The sequence below is a fragment of the Dermacentor andersoni genome, chromosome 1 (genome assembly GCF_023375885.2).
Source record: "Dermacentor andersoni chromosome 1, qqDerAnde1_hic_scaffold, whole genome shotgun sequence".
Classification (NCBI taxonomy): Eukaryota; Metazoa; Arthropoda; class Arachnida; order Ixodida; family Ixodidae; genus Dermacentor; species Dermacentor andersoni.
In genome coordinates, this window is record NC_092814.1 from 151234686 (window position 1) to 151253261 (window position 18576).

The 18576-nt window shown below is 46.4% G+C and overlaps 1 long non-coding RNA gene across 1 annotated transcript; it reads left to right on the forward strand.

Moving 5' to 3' along the window:
* The first annotated feature begins 3847 nt into the window (after positions 1 to 3847).
* Positions 3848 to 12280, forward strand: LOC126546203 (uncharacterized). The gene is made up of 3 exons (XR_007602535.3): positions 3848 to 4569; positions 5695 to 5787; positions 11580 to 12280. It is a non-coding gene; the product is annotated as an uncharacterized lncRNA (long non-coding RNA).
* The last annotated feature ends 6296 nt before the right edge of the window (positions 12281 to 18576 follow it).

Below are 18576 nucleotides of genomic sequence, written 5' to 3' on the forward strand. Positions count from 1 at the left end.
TAAACTTTTTTTTTCAAATTCCGAGATCCGTTAGCTTTTGATGCCGACTATACGTTCTGAAGGCGAGGCGGGCGAGGCTGCTTTTTTTGGCTTATATACGTGATGACAAGCGTCGAGATCTTGACGATAGAATGGTGGAACCCAGCAAAGTCAGACGACTTCAGGACGCAAATCTAGTGATAGAAATTCAGCTTGCTTTTTCTTTAGTGACATTGATGATGAATGAATACTTAGAGTAAGTGAATATTACCGTCCGATTCTGGACAGGCTCGAGTGACTGCATAGGTTCTATATCGCTGAATATTGCATACTAATTTCTTACCGCGCATTCCTATTCGAAGTTTGACCTGCCTTACGCCTACCGAGTCTTTAGCAATGAGAAGAGGCAGGCAGTTACTTCTTGGAATGTAGCCGAGGCCATGGTAGATCTGATTAGTAATGCTGTATATCTAGGCTGACTGGAATTATTACATGAAGTACGCCAAGGTACCTACGTTGCGTCACGATGGAAATTACACAGCCACTTATTGTACATATTAAAATCATCTGAGAGTGTATCCGATAAAAAGTTATAGGTTGAATAATATTAGGATTTCTTAGCCTTATGTGAATATTTTGGGGAAAACACTGTGTGCGAAGTTCTGTTGCGTGTTACAACGTTATCACCGCTTCCAAAAGAAAGTGACTGCATGTCTTTCTCGGACATTGTTCATTTCGCCTGGGTACAACCGCCTGACCTATTTATTTTGAAATCTGCTCCTGTGGCGTAGGTTACGTCGCCGAACAAAACTAAATACGGTATCTCAAGAATGAACCATCACAGCACCGCAACAAAGCCCGGTACGTTGGCGCGCGTAGTCATCTGATAAGAGCGGAAGCTCGCGCGTCGTTCAAAATTGACCTGTCACTCCCCGTCGTTTTTTTTTTTTTTCTCAAGGGGGCGAATAACCCGTACAAGGGTAATTCCACACTTACCCGCCGTGGTTACTCAGTGGCTATGGTGTTGGGCTGCTGAGCACGAGGTCGCGGGATTAAATCCCGGTCACTGCGGACGCATTTCGATGGGGGCGAAATGCGAAAACACCTGTGGTACTAAAGTTTACGTGCACGTTTAAGAACCCTAGGTGGCCGAAATTTCCGGAGTCCTGCACTACGGCGTGCCCCATAATCAGAAAGTGGTTTTGGTACTTAAAACCCCCTAATTAATATTAATATAATTCCAAACTAGACGTGATATTAGCCACCTTTCAGCTGCCGGACGAGCGCGTTCTTTTTGTATATTTCTGGCGCATGGCACCGGATAAAAAAATAATAATGCAATGATTAAAAAGTGACTTTCTAATCATACAATTTTAGCTTATGGTAAACGGGGAAGAAGTCAGTGCACACGAGGAAGGCATCTTTACAAATATTACCTGATATTGCAAAAAATTAAGAAGGAATGTAGTAATTAACAAATTCAGATTACACAACATACGCTAGTTAATGCCACATGAAAGTTGCGTTTATTAGTACTCTTTAGGATGCATTTGGGGAGGCGATTCCATTCAAGACATGTGCGAGGCCAAAAAGAGCTTAAGAAAATTAATGTGACTAAACTATATACCTAATTTATGGAGTTGATGAATACGATGCTACATATGTTGCGATGAAAATATAGATTTAAGAGATGGAAATACAAGGTTAGCTTTATGTGCGGTTGGAGTAGGTATTCGATCATAATTAAGTTGAACATATTGTTGCAGGAAGAAAGCAGGCCCACGAGTGTAAAATAATGTATATTTACAACTGAGGTTAATGGCGTTCAGGCAACTGCCAGACTTCGTCTTCCTCTCGTCCAATCCAACTTCTTCCTTCCCTTCACCGTAACATCACCCTCCCGGCGGAGTAGCTCCGTCTCGGTGCAAGTTATAGAGCCTCACTTAATGGGGGGACATAGGGCTTCAGCCTGGCGACGTGAACAACATCGCTGGTGACGTTGCGATGCACTGAAGGCTGACTGACTGCACAGTAAAATAATTTACACCCTTGATGGTGATAATTGCGTGTCATAACACCCTTGAAGGGTGTTTTCATTCAAGAAACATCCCATCACCACGACTTTTTGCGAAGCATAGGGTAGTTCTAGATGCCATAACACCCTTTTACCCACCGAAAGGGTGCACTGACTAAGAATATTGGGGGTGGGTGCAAGGGTGTTTTTGTTTATTTTTATTACATTCACAAACATACAGTTGTACGAAGAGACAGCGTGTCCCACGGCATTACAAACCAGTGGCGGATCCAGAAGTGGGCCCTCCCCTACCCCATTCCCTTCCCACCGAGACATGTCGGGCTTTCAATGCCGACAAAACTCCTGAAGAGAGTCCCCCTCCGTTTCACTGTCTGTTTTGATGAACTATTTTAAATATGTCCTGCGAAAAACCTGTTGCTGTTGCTACTTTTTCTAGTATTGAATATTTAACCAAAAGAAAAATGTTCAAAATGTTTTCAGTAAGGCAGAACTAGTGCAGCTCTTGCTTTTGGGACGCCAGGAATCCAGCAAAATGAATAGGCCACGTGACAGCATGCAGCTGGACGCGCCACAATTGCTCCAATGCAGTGCGGTCGTCTAGGTTTCTTTCAAGCACGACAAAACAGGCAGAAAAGGGCGCGACGAACCATACGCGGAAAAAAGATACGCCAATTCGGGAAGCTTTGACCCCACCTGACCTTTTTTCGCCGAATCAATAACCTCAATTCGTTCTACTTCTCTCACGTTTATAAACAAGGTAGGTTCGTTTGCAAACTTGAGCCTTCTCACCCACCACAATGCTTTGCTCAAGCAGCATCTGCAGAAAGAGCCGTGCAAAACGCTCATGGCTTCGCGTCTGCGTCAATTTACGAAGCTGGCTGTACAAAAAGAAACTATTAAGTTTGTAGTTGTATAGTAAAGGAAATTTCTACTGGCTTACAAACAGCTGCCAGAACGGAGTGCTCAAAAAGAAAGGGAGAATAATATGAGAACGTATAGAGAACCAACGTACAACTTGCGATGCATACAGTATTTACAACACCGACTAACAGCGCTATTTACTCAAATATTTCCCCTCCCAAATTGGAGACAGTATTATTGCATGCATGAATAGGACATTAAGCCAATCATTGTAGATATAACGAGATTCCAGAAATTGGCGGGGCATTTGCAGACCCATCTTTGTTCACGGAACAGTGGCGAGGCATTTTTCAAGTGTGCGCGCAGTTGCCCACCTGCCAATTACGTTCGCGATGTCTTGACATATGCAGACCTGCGCGAGACTCGCCCGTCTCCCGTTGTTATATTTGTTCTTTCGTTTGAGCGGTCATCGGCCCCAGTCGCTCACCCGCTCTTCAAAAAAAAAAAAAAAAAAAAAAAACGAGAACTGGATTCGCTTCGGTTGCACATTCACGACACCACGCAAATAAAGACTTTTCGTACTTGCAAACTTGAGGTTTTCGTGTAATTCTGCACATGTGAAATTTCGTGGTATCGCCTATACGTTTATAAAGCTATTAAGCAAGTACTTCTACATCTGTCGTTCGCCCAAGCTATTTAGAATTTGCGTGAGCACACCAGTTAAGAAATATGAGCATTGTGAACTTCTTAAAAATGCCAATTAAAGCTTTTTTTTTGTCTCTCTGTCTCTTTCTTTGTGCATAAATAAAAAGAGAGACTCGCAAATACCTCTGCATATTATACAATCAGGAAGGACCACGTCTCTTTACAAATGAACGTCCAAGCAATATATATATATATATATATATATATATATATATATATATATATATATATATGTATGTATGTATGTATATATACATATAGAAAATGAATTCACTTACACGCAGTTACCAGCCCACCTTTGCCATTCCATTTGATTTAATATCAGCCAATGTTTCTGCGAATAAATTTCCACTGAAGCTACCCGTAAACACAGAAAATGGCTTAGAGGTAGCGTAAAATAAATAGCTTGGAAAGTAATATACACATGTAGTTTAAAAAAATATTTGTATTTATGCCTTGAAAACGAAACCGAAATTGAAATAACTTCCCCCGACGGGTGTCGCCGCTATCGCCGCTACGTCATTTCCTGCGTCTCGCGGCGGGCCGCCGGGTGCATGTGTGTTATGGTGTGTTCTCCGTGACATTCTTGAAGTTGTGAGTAATTAGATTGTCTTTTGCTGCGTTTAGGTTGTACCACCTCGTTGTTTTCGTGTACTTTTGCGCTCATCGACGCGAAGTGAGCGTCCGGAGTGATGGCGACGCGATTATGCGTGAGAAAGAAAGGCAGCAGCGGCCTACGACATCGGTGTTTCTTTGTGACAGTGTGTTTACTATGCCTACGACGGCCGTCATTCGTGGCGAAGGAGAAAACATCTTCCATTCGGCCTGAAGAGTGATGAAGTGGACGATTTGTTTTTCGGCGGGATGCATCGTCAACATGGTCCATCCACTACGTAAACGAAACGGCGTACCCAGAGTACACATCGTGACAGCGCTCCGCCTTCAAACCGAGGGCCTTTTGCAAGGCGCATGGACTGCTCATATAAAGGGTACGTACGTACGTAGTGACGTTCAGCATCGCGTTTTTATGGTGCGTCATTGTGGTTGTAATTTTCGCGTAATTTCTTTAAAGGACAGCACAGGGTGTGTTGGATGCGAGTGTAGTATCTGTACTCCAGGCGTAGCCTACGGGCACCGAATGTGAAAAAGAAAAAAAAAATCGAATGTTTCATTGTTCACGTGTCCTCAACTAGAGTTGTAGAGAATTAAGCACTGCTACGCGTCAGTATTCGGCGCAGGCAGGTAAATAATACTATGGTTTGACTAATTGGTTCATTCTGTTACCAAAGATGGGCGCAGACTTATACCGGTGTCACAGGGCCACTTTCGATCACGATCGAGCCCGCTCTGGAGGGAACTTTTCGACCGCGATTGGCTCCCGTCCGCAGATTGTGCAACGAAGCCAAACGCGCCCAGAAATTCGATTCCAGTCAGGATCGATCGCGACCAAAAGTGTGCAGTGTGACAACCGTATTAAATGTCGCTTATTTACTTGTACTCAATTCTATTATTTTTTGTTTTTTTGTCGGAGGTCACGTGATAGGTAATGGCGCAGGTAGTTTGCAATGCAATGCTTGTGCTTTCATGACTAGAACTAATGCAAAACAAAAGAACCACGACCATCCCGGCTATGTACTTATCCTTCGTTTTAAGTTGTGCTCGTTTGTTCTAGAAGCTCTCGTGCTGTTGCAGATGAACGCGTGGTTGCGCTATTTGTTTATAAATTTATCTTTTTGTATATATAAGTGCTCTGAGGAAGCCAATTTTTTTCTCGTCCTTGAACTCTTGTCTTGGTTTCACGCAGGCATGCTTATTACTACTACTATTTATGTTTTCTTGTTGTGTGACTGAACCCTGCCTAAGGCGTCATGTCAGTGGTCAACAGTATTTTGAAATGAATTGCACTGAACGTCCCACGGTTATTGTACGTTTCACTACCTTATTTTAATGTCTAGTTATAAAGCGTATGGTTATTGTAACTATTCTTGGCCTTTATATATGTATGTATTAAGCTGGTAAATGCTTAATAGTATTTGCAGTTTTGAGAGGTTCTTTTATTCAGTGGTCAATCTCGGGTGGCATTAATGGTGGGTTGTTTTCTTGTGCCCATGCAGTTACAGTCAGCATGAAGCAATTGCATGGGAACCGACTGGCTGTCTTGGGCCTACACGTTGCTGAAAAGACAGTGAAGACATCCGAGCCGACAGGTATACTTTTTTCATCACAATTTGCCTACATATTTTTTCCCACCAGAGGACGAAGACCTCTCCCAGTGAGCTCCAATTACCTCTGTCTTGCGCTAGCTGATTCAAAGTGAAGCCTGCAAATTTTCTGACTTCATGATAGTCTACTTCTCTACCATCCTTGACTACCCTTCTCTTCCCTTGGCATCGATTCTGTAACTTGAATGTGCCACCGGTTATCTGCCCTATGCATTACATGGTTGAAGAAGGCACTTGGGCTAGTTGGTGCTCATTGCAGACTTGAGACATCAATAACTAGCGTGACAAAGACAACATCAAGAAGCGCATAAGACAGAACTCTAGACTTTAACTGAAATTTTTGCGACACAGAAACATGGAATGCACAGAATTTCGACAGACAGAAACAACATAGGAGCTATCGGAACAAATTGATGAACAGGTTAATTTCACTTACGAACTTTCTTGGTAAGAGCCAGAGACGGGTGCTTACACACCTATTCCCCGCTTTTTTGATGCAAAGTGGTTCGTATATTTCCCTGTATACCTGATTCTGGAGCTGCCTGAGCACAGGATTGCTTTGAAACTGCTCGGTGCATGAGCACGTATGGCGATGATTCACCATGTGGCCACCAGCCACTAAGGTACTGAAAGCTGCCCTGTGTTTCCTCAAGCCAAACAGGTCGGTGTTTAAACGACCACTTGGGGGAACAAAGATAGGGCAGTTGTCAGTGGCTGGTGGCCATCCGGCCAATCATTGCTGTAGGTGCTCATGCACTGAGAAGTTTCACAGCACTCATCTGCCCAGACGGCTCTAGAGGCAGGTCGACATGAAAATATTCGAAGCACTTTGCATCAAAAAGCGGGTGATAGGTGTGTAAGCACCCCTTCCCTGGCTCTTGCCAAAAAAGAATGTTCGTATCTCAAAATGAACCTGTCCATCGATTTGCTCCGATACCTCCTGTGTCAGGCAGGGAAAAGGAAGGATGAATGTTGCTTCCATGCGTCATAGTCGCATCCCCTGAATCCTATGTTTCTGTGTAGCCAAAATTTCAGTTGAAGCCTAGAGTTCTGTCCTGTGTGCTTCTAGCTGTCGTCCGTTGTCTTTTTCGCGCTAGTTAAGGATGTCTCAAGTCTGCACTACATGGCCTTACCAGCTAGCTCCCTTGTTTACTCTTTATGTCAGCTAGGATATCAGCTCCTTCGTCTAGTTTCTGAACCACACTGCTGTCTTCCTGTTTCTACTGCCATCAGGATAGGAGTGGACACGACAAATGAAACTGAATGTCATTTAGACAGAGGAGCAGTGAGACTACCTGTGCTATACCTTTTGTTGTTGTACATAACAGTTGAAATTGCATCAACACATATTTTTCCATGTTGTGATTTTCCCATAACTGTGGCAAATAAATATATAGGCTTTTAAGAAACTAGAAATGCAGTTTGCTTAAGAAAAAGAATACTCTTGCACTTAAAGGTAATGTATATGATGCTCTGACTCCTTTGATGCATGTGCCTTGAGTGGTGTTGATGTTGTTCATTTCTTTCTCAGTAAGCTTTACTTGATGGGTCTGACTTTGTACAAAGAAATAAGTTCTAAAGAAACCATAATACCTAACAGGCAGAATTGTCGAAGTTGAAAGCCAAGTTTTCTTTCATGACATATTTTTTTCAGGCTGTACTAGTTGATCCATGATGTTCGACAGTGCAGACTTGTACAAAGGACGTCAAAAGTGGCGAGAAATGGAACAAATGCTATCGCCTCTTTCTCCATCCTTTGTCGAGTTCACATTGTCTAACGTCATCGACCAATACCAACTAACGCGTTTGCGTACCTGTGCCAGTTGAGCCATTTATACTATGGTACTGTAAACCAAATGTGATAAATTCAAAATTGGCGCCTTTCCTATCTTTGTACAAATAACTGTTTCATAAAATAGTTTAAAGTCTTATGGTTGATGTCATGTTTCGACACCACCATAACCATATAAAATATCTTCATGGATGCAAAATGCAAAAGGTGCTTCTTGTGCAAGTTCCGTACTAGCCTGACATGGAGAACAAACCTGGCAGAAGGTTGAGCACATGCTCTTTTGTAAACAAAACGCATGATCGCATTTTCTTGGCAGTTATCGCACTGTTTTCTAATGTTTATCTGCATGGGCATTAATTATCTCAGCTGCTAAATACACATCACTAGACACTGTGAGCAGAAAAAAGTATGATTGTGCAGTACTGTTGAAGTCATGCAACATTATGTTTGAGCAAACTGGCAGGGATGCTAGCTGTTAAAAAGAAAAAGCTGATTTCAAGAAAAATTTGCACTCCTATATATGGAATTTAAAAACTATGCTTATAAGCTACAAAAGATTTCCAGGATGATCAGGCTAGTTACACTGGCCATTTGCTGATTCAATAAGGTTCACTGAAGCTTGTTTTTAAATTCACACTGTCTTTATATAGGGTGATGATTTTCAGTTTTGTGAAATTTTTAAATATAGCCCTGTTGCATATAGCATAATTCTAGTCCTTGAGCAGGAATATTCCAACAGGCAGATATATCTTGCCTGAGAAATCGAAACATATTAACCTAATTAACAAAAATTTATTCATTATCTTTTGAATGAATTACTTTATGGCTCATATAAACGAAAATAAAGGGGCTTAACCGAGGAACCCGATGTTTATTAATCACATCCTAAGAAGCCAGCAAACACTGACACCAAGGACAAGTTAGGGTAAATTACTTGTGATTAATAAATGAAATAACGAAATGATAAATTGATGGAAAGGAAAGTGGATGAAAAAACAATGTGCCGCAGGTGGGGAACGAACCCACGTCTTCGCATTACGCATGCGACGCTTTACCAATTGAGCTACCGTGGGTGCCATTTCCCCATCCACTTTCTTAAGTATTTATGTTTCCTAGTAGAACCCTGGGAGTGTTTGCCAGTGCCACCACATATATGAGGCACATGTTGTAATTTACGAATCATAGCCAGTGAGATTACAAGGTGTATCCACTTGGAATTGATTTCCAGAATGACAGCAGTTTGGAGATATGCACCATCAAACTTGCCGTAAAAATGCACTGATGCACAAAAGTAACTGGAACACCCTTGTGTATTGGTCTTTATCAGGAATATATTCCTAAACTGGTGTCAGCCTGGAAGTTCAAATGCATATGTCTTCCAAGCTCATTAGCTACAATTCATAAATTGCAATATGTGCAGTAAAATAATTAGTTACGAAGTTAGTGATTTTTTTTTTGTTTAGTTGAACATGTGTTTCGATTTCTCATGCTAGTAATGTCCACCTCTTCAAATAATCTAGCTCAAGGACAAGAATTATGCCATCTGCCACAGGACATTTTGTAAAATTCCATAAAACTTAAAAATGATCACCCTGTACAATGCTACTACAGTGCTAAACAGCCAGCAGCCTAATCATTACATTTAAGAATGCCGTAACAACACTGACAAGTGCACTGTTTTCTGCGCTTCACAGATGAAAGATGTTGGCCATTAGAATGTTTGATCTCAGTGTAACTCATAACCAGCAAGATCAAGTGAAAGCAGATGACAAACTTGATACATGAAAGGCTTTAACTGTGCTTTGATTAAAATAGCTAAAGTTCTGTTAAGTTTGGATTCACTATTGTTCCAGTTAAAAGCATCTAAATGATGAGATGCTAAAGTGTTCTTGCTTGGAAGATCATTTGTGAAAAACCTCTGCAATAAAAATACCAGCAGGATTATGTGCTTGCTTAGTGGAGATGGCTAAGATGATGTCAGAAGGTGTAGGTAAGGCTTCTTTGTAGTAGAGATGCCGAATAGTTCTGACAGAGGGGCTGTTAGCAGCCACTGTGTAGGTCAGAGATTAAGAAAAAAATAAAGGTCAGCTTAGTGATGCTTAGTATAGTGATGCTTGCATTGTTTGCCTGGGAAATCTGAAGAACAGCATTGTTTGTGCCTCTTGTTAAAGGAGCAAGCTTCTGTGAAAATGCTGATTTCTACTCCTATTAACAATGTATATTCCTGAGGAGGCAGGCAAAACAACGCCTTGTGTTATATTAACCGATGAGTGTAAGGTCAGTGTTTTGGCACGTAAACTTTGCGAATTTGTTTTTGCCTTGTGGCCACCACCTCCTGTGAAATAATGGTTGGCATTTAAACTATTGGTTTTGGAAACAAGGCATTAATGTCAAAGTACCTCTTGATGGTTACCCTGCAATGCATAGCGAAGCATATGGCTGCACCTTATTTTCAATATAACTTGCTTGTAGCGAAAAGTTGCAGTGAGATGATGTGGCTTCTCATTGTAAACTTATTGCATAAGAAAGGATTGATATATTTGTAAGCAATTTATTGGGCTCAACACGAGCATCTTTATTTGTGCACATTCTAAATGGTAGTTTTGGGTCAGATGTCACACACGAAAACAAACTGCCCAGTGTTATTGCTGTAGCTTGAGGGCGGTTAAGGAAGTAATGCCTCCAAACACGCTACTGCAAACTGTAGTACTGCAAATATTTTGGCTCTTTATCATTAATGCACTGATGTTTAAGCTATACAATGTCACTTGCCCCATCTTCCTATCTATTCGCGTTCCAAAGTAATCGATCAGTGCATGACATCCAGTGGTGATGTCCGTTTGAAACAGTGGGCTGTAATTGAATTTCTCACTGCGGAAGGTTCTACGCCCTTCAACATTCATTGCCGTCTGAAAGCAGTTTACGGGGATGCCTGTGTTGAAGTCAGCATTGTGCGGAGGTGGGCAAGGACTGTGAAACATCAAAATCCAGCCGCATCAAACATCCAGGATCAGCACCGAACTGGACAGCCCACAACGGTTTCTGATGAGGATCATCATCAGGCAGACGAGTTGAATCGAGTCAATCGCAAGATCAAGCAACACCAGATTGCAACAACACTCGCCATTTCCATTGGTTCAGCGAACTACATAATTAAGAACCTCCTGGGTTACAAGAAGATTTGAACTTGTTGGCTGTGCTTAAACTTTTTCATTTCAGTTGTCAGTTGCCGTGGCACCCAACAAGCGCAAGCCTTCTTGTAACGCAGGTCTTTAATGATGTGGTTCACTGAGCCAATGGAAATGGCGAGTGTTGTTGCAATCTGGTGTTGCTTGATCCTGCGATTGCCCCAAGTCAACTTATCTGCCTGATGTTCATGACCCTCATCAGAAGCCATTGTGGGCCATCCATTTCGGTGTTGATTCTGGAGATTTGATGCGGCAGGATTTTGGTCTTTCACAGTCCTTGCCCACCTCTGCACAGTGCTGACGTCAACACAGGCATCCCCGTAAACTGCAATCAGATGGCGATGAATGTTGATATGCGCACAACCTTCCACAGTCAGAAATTCAATTACAGCCTGCTGTTTCAACTGGACGTCACCACTCGATGCCATGAATTGCTCGATTACTCTGGAACGAGAAGGTGAGGCGACATTCGATAGCATAAACATAAGTGCATCAATGATAAAGAGTTCAAAATGTTTGCAGTAATATTGGCAAAGTAGTGGGCTCGGAGGCAATAATTTCTGAATTGCCCCCATATAATTGTGTAGCCTGTCTCTCCTACATTCATGATGTGGCAGAATAAATGCCTTATTCTTTCGAAATAACGATTTCTTGGAAGTAAGCACTATCTGTGCTTGTTTTCTTTATCCTTGTTTTCATGTGATCTTGAAATATTAAAGTGAATGATGCAGGGAAGCGCTGCTTGTCATATTTCGTGTACTTTTCCTGACATTAAATTGCAACAAATCATTTTGCAGGTAGAAAACAAGCAGATGGCTACAGCGATCAGTGAAGAAATGGCTTCATCTATGATGGCTCGCCATAGGACATTGGAATGGAGCTACACAAAGGCATCACCAGCCTCGCCTGTGCCCTGGAACATTGGTTTGAATAAGACTGTTCTTCAGTGTAGAACGACCACAAGACTAGTCACCACATACAAGGCATAGTGCAAGCTATAAATATTGTACAGGTGGCTAGAATAAATGACCCTCCATGCAGTCACTCTTCCTGTATCTGTGGTAAATGGGACCATTTCACGCAGAACACTCACACGTGATTATGTGTTTTCTCTCAAAGTTGCTATGCCATGCATTTGGAAACATTATGTATTGTATGCACACCGTACATAACATTTTTGTGTGCTAGCCTGACTGTAGACTTACGAAACATACAATGAAGTGCATGTGTACCCGCTTCAACATGCCATACTTCAACGCCCTTATAGCAAGGGCTATTATATTGCTTATTACACCCGATAGGTGAAGGGGTAATATATTCCTGATCACACCCTTACACCCCATGGGTCGAAGGGTAATATGTTGTTCAAAACACCCTCAAGGGATAGGGTGTTATTGGAATATAGAATAACCACCATAAGGGTGTAATTGCCTATAAAACCCAGCTTTTTCTAGGGTGCTAGGGGGTTAGTTATAGACACTCAAAAAAACCCTTAGGGGTGTAAATTATTTTACAGTGTGGGGCGATCTCGTATGTCAGGTCGGACAGTTGGCGTAAGATCTGGTACGGTCCAGAATAACGGGAAAGTAGTTTTTCCGACAAGCCGACGCGACGTGAAGGCGTCCAGAGAAGGACAAGGGAACCAGGTGAAAAATGGGAGTCTCGGTGCCGAAGGTCGTAGCGTCGCTTTTGAGAAGCTTGCGAGACTGTGAGGCGATGACGGGCGACTTCTCGGGCCTGGGCGGCTAAGTCAATAGCATCGCGAGCGTAATCAGTGCTGGGTGATTGTACTGCGGAAGGTAGCAACGTGTCAAAGGGCAAGGTGGGGTCGCGGCCATACAACAGATAAAATGGTGAAAATCCGGCAGTATCGTGACGGGACGAGTTGTATGCGAAAGTGATGTATGGTAAAGCGACGTCCCAGTCGCGGTGACCGTCGGAAACGTACATGGCCAGCATTTCAGTTAGCGTGCGGTTGAGTCGCTCGGTGAGGCCGTTCGTTTGAGGGTGGTACGCGGTAGCAATCTGGTGTTCTGTAGAACAGGAGCGGAGCAGATCATCGACGACCTTCGATAGAAAGTAGCGGCCGCGATCCGTCAGCAACTGGCGAGGGGCGCCGTGGTGCAGGATGACGTCGTATAGTAAGAAGTCGGCGACATCTGTAGCGCAGCTGGTTGGTAGCGCTCGTGCGATGGCATATCTCGTGGCATAATCGGTTGCTACAGCAATCCATTTGTTGCCTTTGATAGAAATTGGAAAGGGGCCAAGTAGGTCTAGGCCCACACGAAAGAAAGGCTCTGTGGGGATATCAATTGGTTGAAACAAACCAGCGGGAGGCGTAGCAGGCGTCTTCCGGCGCTGACACAGGTCGCAAGAAGCGACATAACGGCGCACAGAGCGATAAATGCCGGGCCAGAAGAAGCGGCGCCGCAGGCGGTCGTATGTTCGAGTGATGCCCAGATGTCCAGCAGTAGGAGCGTCGTGAAGTTGCTGGAGCACGGCTAGTCGAAGGTGCTTGGGAACGACTAGGAGGAGCTCCGGGCCGTCAGGACGAACGCTACGACGGTATAAAGTTCCATTGCGCAAGGTGAACATCCGGAGGGACGGGTCATTGGGCGAGGAGCTTAGGCGTTCCATGAGCGTTCGAAGAACAGGATCTTTGCGCTGCTCGTCGCCAATATGGAGGAAGCCGGAGAGGGATAGAACACTGATGTCCGAGTCTGCATCGGTATCGTCCGGTTGATCGACTGGATTGCGGGACAGGCAGTCAGTGTCTTTATGCAGGCGCCCTGACTTATACATAATAGAAAATGTATATTCTTGTAGACGCAAGGCCCAACGTGCAAGTCGTCCAGTTGGGTCCTTCAAAGAGGAGAGCCAGCAGAGGGCATGATGATCGGTTACGACGCAGAAGCTCCGACCGAAAAGGTACGGCCGAAATTTCGCGACGGCCCATACGAGCGCGAGACATTCTCTCTCAGTGATGGAGTAATTTCGCTCGGGCGTGGAAAGAAGGCGGCTAGCGTAAGCGATGACACGGTCTTGGCCCTGTTGACGCTGAGCGAGGACAGCGCCGATGCCATGACCACTCGCGTCAGTTCGTACTTCAGTGGGCGCAGAAGGGTCAAAGTGTGACAGAATTGGGGAAGTTGTAAGCCGCTCAATCAGGGTGGAGAACGCTTTCTCCTGCAGTGGTCCCCAAGAGAAAGAGACGTCTTTCTTAAGAAGGTCAGTGAGAGGGTGAGCTATGTCGGCAAAATTTTTCACAAAACGCCGGAAATAAGAGCATAAGCCCAGAAAACTACTGACATCGTTTGTTGAACAAGGTACAGGAAAATTTCGCACGGCGTGAACTTTCTGTGGATCAGGTTGGATTCCGGCGGCGTTTACGAGATGGCCGAGCATGTTAATTTCACGGCGACCGAAATGGCACTTGGAGGAGTTTAGCTGAAGGCCAGCCCTGCGAAACACGGAGAGTATGGTTGTGAGACGCCGCAGATGGCTCTCAAAGTTCGGCGAAAACACAATCACATCGTCGAGGTAACAGAGGCATGTAGACCACTTCAAGCCACGCAAGAGAGGGTCCATCATGCGCTCCAATGTAGCTGGCGCATTGCATAATCCAAACGGCATGACTTTAAATTGGTACAGACCATCCGGTGTGACGAAGGCGGTTTTCTCGCGGTCCATCTCATCGACGCTAATCTGCCAGTAGCCGGAGCGGAGGTCAATTGATGAAAAATATTGGGATCCGTGAAGGCAGTCAAGAGCGTCATCAATACGAGGCAGGGGATAAACATCCTTCTTTGTTATTCTGTTGAGGTGACGGTAGTCAACGCAGAAGCGCCACGAGTTGTCTTTCTTTTTTACTAAGACAACTGGTGATGCCCATGGGCTACTTGAAGGTTCAATGATGTCCTTGTCCATCATCCTGTCTACCTCTTTTTGTATGATGGCCCTTTCTGTTGCGGAGACACGATATGGCCGCCTATGAATGGGCCTGGCGTCACCGGTGTTGATGCGATGCGTGACAACAGATGTCTGGCCAAGTGGACGGTCGTCCAAATAAAAGATGTCCCGATAAGATGACAGGACGTGAAGAAGAGCTGTTGTTTGCTCGGAAGGAAGGTCGGGGGCGATCATCTTAGAAACATCGTCCGTAGGCGTCGAGGACGGAGGAGTGGGTGACAAAGGTCCGTTGGTACTGAGGAAGGATTGAGAGGTCAAAGAAGAAACCTCAAATTCTTCCAAAGGAGTGATATGCGCTATGGCGATACCGTGTGGCAGCACATGCGACGAAAATCCAAAATTGAGGATGGACATACGAGTGCAGTTTTCGCGGATCCGGACTAAGGTGCTCGGCAGGGCAATATTGCGCGACAAAACCACGTCAGTAAGCGGCGACACGACGTACTCGCCATCAGGTACGGGAGGACAGGGCGTCAGGAGGACATTTGTAGCCGCTTGTGGAGACAGCCTTGCAAACTCAGCTGAACATAAGCGGTGTGAAGCGCAAGTTGTTGCGTCGGCAGGAAGCGGCAGATCCAACTGTACAACACCTGCGGAGCAGTCAGTTTGGGCAGAGTGTTTGGAAAGGAAGTCGAGGCCGAGAATTAGGTCGTGCGGACAGTGTTCAAGGACGATAAATAGAACAACGGTATAATGGCCCCCAATGGTCACACGTGCTGTGCACATTCCAAGGACAGGTGAAGTACTCCCATCGGCGACTCGCACAGTGCCCAGTACGGCGGGTGTCAGAACCTTCTTGGGCCTTCGGCGGAGAGCAGCACTCATAAGTGAAAGCTGCGCTCCTGTATCAACGAGAGATCTAACAGGAACGCCACCAACTTCAATGTCTAGTAGGTTTCCACGTGTAGGCAGGGTCAACAGAGTATTTCTGGGCCGGGTCGTAGTTGCAGCTTCACCTCCGGGAGCTGCACCGCCTAGTTTCCCGAAGCGAAGCGACCGGTTGCAGAAGGGGACGAAGAGCGGTGAACGAGAGGCGAACGGGACCTACGACCTTGCGGAGACGGGGAGCGGCTAGATCTTGGGGGAGCACTGTCGGCGTTGATGTTCCTAGACGGCGTATAGGGCGAGAAAGTACGATTCTCTGGTACTTGGCGGTAGTGACTCGGAGACGACCACCGAGGGGGCGACGACCAATGGTTACGGCAATGACGGGCGATGTGTCCAATACCGGAACAATTAAAGCAGATGGGTTTATCATCCGCTGTGCGCCAGTCAGCTGGGTTGCGACGGCGTGGCGGAAAGCTTTGCGTCTGGGAGCGAGCGGCCGGAGAAATCTGGTAGGTGTTTGTATGGCGCACCGAGCAGAGAGATGGAATGCCCAAACTTGCTATTTCCTTCCGAACGACCGCTTGTATAAGGGAGATAGCGGGCACGCTTTCCCGACAGTCGGGACGAACTGGAGCCGGAGCCATGGCCTCAAGCTCACGGCGAACGATGCGCGTGATATCTTACGGTCCTGCGGGCTGAAGGAACCGCGGCGGGTCTTCGCAAGAAGATGTCGCGGCGGTATTGGGCAGCCGGTCGAAAGTTTGAGCGACGCGGCGGCCCTTCGCTTGTTCGAAGCGCCGGCACTCCTTTACAATTGCATCCACAGTGGCACAATCCTTACATATTAGGAGATTGAAGGCATCGTCTGCAATACCTTTCAGTATGTGACCAATCTTGTCTGCCTCGGTCATGTTGTCATCAGCCTTGCGACAGAGGGCCAGCACATCCTGTATGTACATGACATAGGATTCTGTGGACGTCTGAGCACGGCACGCAAGTTTTTTTTTCGCTGCCAGCTGACGACCGACAGGTCTGCCAAACAGGTCTCGCATTTTTTCTTTGCAGACATCCCAGCTCGTTAGGTCAGCTTCGTGTGTGTCGTACCATTGCTTCGCAGTTCCTCTTAGATAAAATACCACGTTTGCAAGCATCATTGTTGGATCCCACCTGTTGTTGTCGCACACTCGCTCGTACATCGCAAGCCAGGCCTCGACGTCGGCGTTGTCCGTGTGTGATGTGTGGTGCGCGACGTGGTGCGGCGATCGGGACGGTCAGGAGCAGACGACGCTGAGTGCACGCGAGCCGAGGTGGAAGAAGGAAAACAACGACGCCGAAGAGTATCCGGCACGAGAACGCGCGGCGCATGAAAGCCAACAAAAAGAAGAAAAACAACCAATTAGAAAAGACCACGGGGCGTCAGGCAGCCAATCCGAGAATGCCAAATCATCCAGACCAGAAGAAAAAGCGTGGTGCGCTGGCAGAACGGGGCGACACGCAAGAGGACACGCAGGGAGACGCCTTTCACGATTTATTGTTGCAAAGCTGGTTTCTACCGACGCCCCTGCGTGTTCCACGTCGGGGACGTCCACCTCTCACGCCATGGCGCCTACAGCGTCATGGACTCCCTCGAAGGCCCACGTCTTCGATGTTGTTGTCCCTGCGGGGAATGGTCCCGAGACCGTCGTCGACGCGACGGCCTCAATAGTTGGCCTCTCTGAGGTCTACTGCGTTCAGCACATGGGAGGCCTCAACTTCCAAGTCACCGTCAAGAGCATGGCTTCCATGACTCTAATTGTCGATGCTGGCTGCCTCGTCATCGGTGGCGAGCGTTGTCCCGTCGTCCCCGTCGGCCCGCAGGTAACCAACGTAACCTGCCTCTTTTTGCCGTCCTTCGTTCCGAACGAAGTCCTCGTCCAGGCACTATCACCATACGGCAAGGTTCTGTCTGTCAACGCTGGTCTTATGAGCGGACGACGTGGCGTGCTCACGGGCACACGCTTCGTGCGTATGGAAATGAGTACTACAACCCCGGTCCCAAATTATCTGCGAGTCTCTGGTCATCGTGTGACGTTCGACTACCGCGGTTTGCAACGCGTGTGTCGTCGGTGCGGCTCCAGCGACCACTACCGCGCACAGTGCACCGCAGCGTTCTGTGGCCGTTGTGGTGTCCATGGCCATGAGAGCGACGGATGCGACCGTCCTTGTCGGCGTTGCGGGGATGGTCACCCTACGGTCGCGTGCCCTGTGCGGCGTTCATACTCAGACGCTGCTACTGGAGCCTTTCCCCCCTTACCGCCGGCGTCACCTGCGGTTGCGACTGCGCGTGACGCCGTAACCAAAGAAATTGCACTGACACCGCATGAAACAGCGTCAAGAAATGAAAAAGAAGAGGCATGCAGCTCGAGAAGTCACAACGCGCCATCTTCGCCGGCCTCCTCTACTGAAAAAGAAGACCGTGACGTGGCGGATCGCAACACGCCATGTTCGCTGGCCTTCCAAGCAGCGAACGACACGCGTGCTGTGGCCGAAAGCGCCTCCACTTCGGCTGCTACCATCACTCCTCCTGATCGCTGCAAAGATTTAAACGCAGATAAAACACCTGACCATGCGATTACTACAGTCGATATACCCGCGAAATCTGCTGTGGCTTCATCCGCCTCAATTGCATCTCCTGCAACGGCGCAACCATTACATCTGAATGAGCCTCCAGCTGCCGAAGTTGTCGGCGAAGATGAAATCAATCCCGCCGCCCTACCGCTACCGACATCAACCTCATCAGAAAACAGCTTCAGCCTCGGAGTTGATAGCAGCGTTGGACTCTCGCCAAGCCTGGATGAACTCGACATAGAAATGGCGGCCCCACGAGACGTAAAGCGCGCTCATGCGTCAGCCTCTGGCTCAGACGGCGGCCCAGATCGCCGTGCCGAGTTACAGCGGCCCAAAAAACCTCGGCCTTCTTCGAGAGGGTCGAAGAAGTGATGCGTGCACTGCTTAACC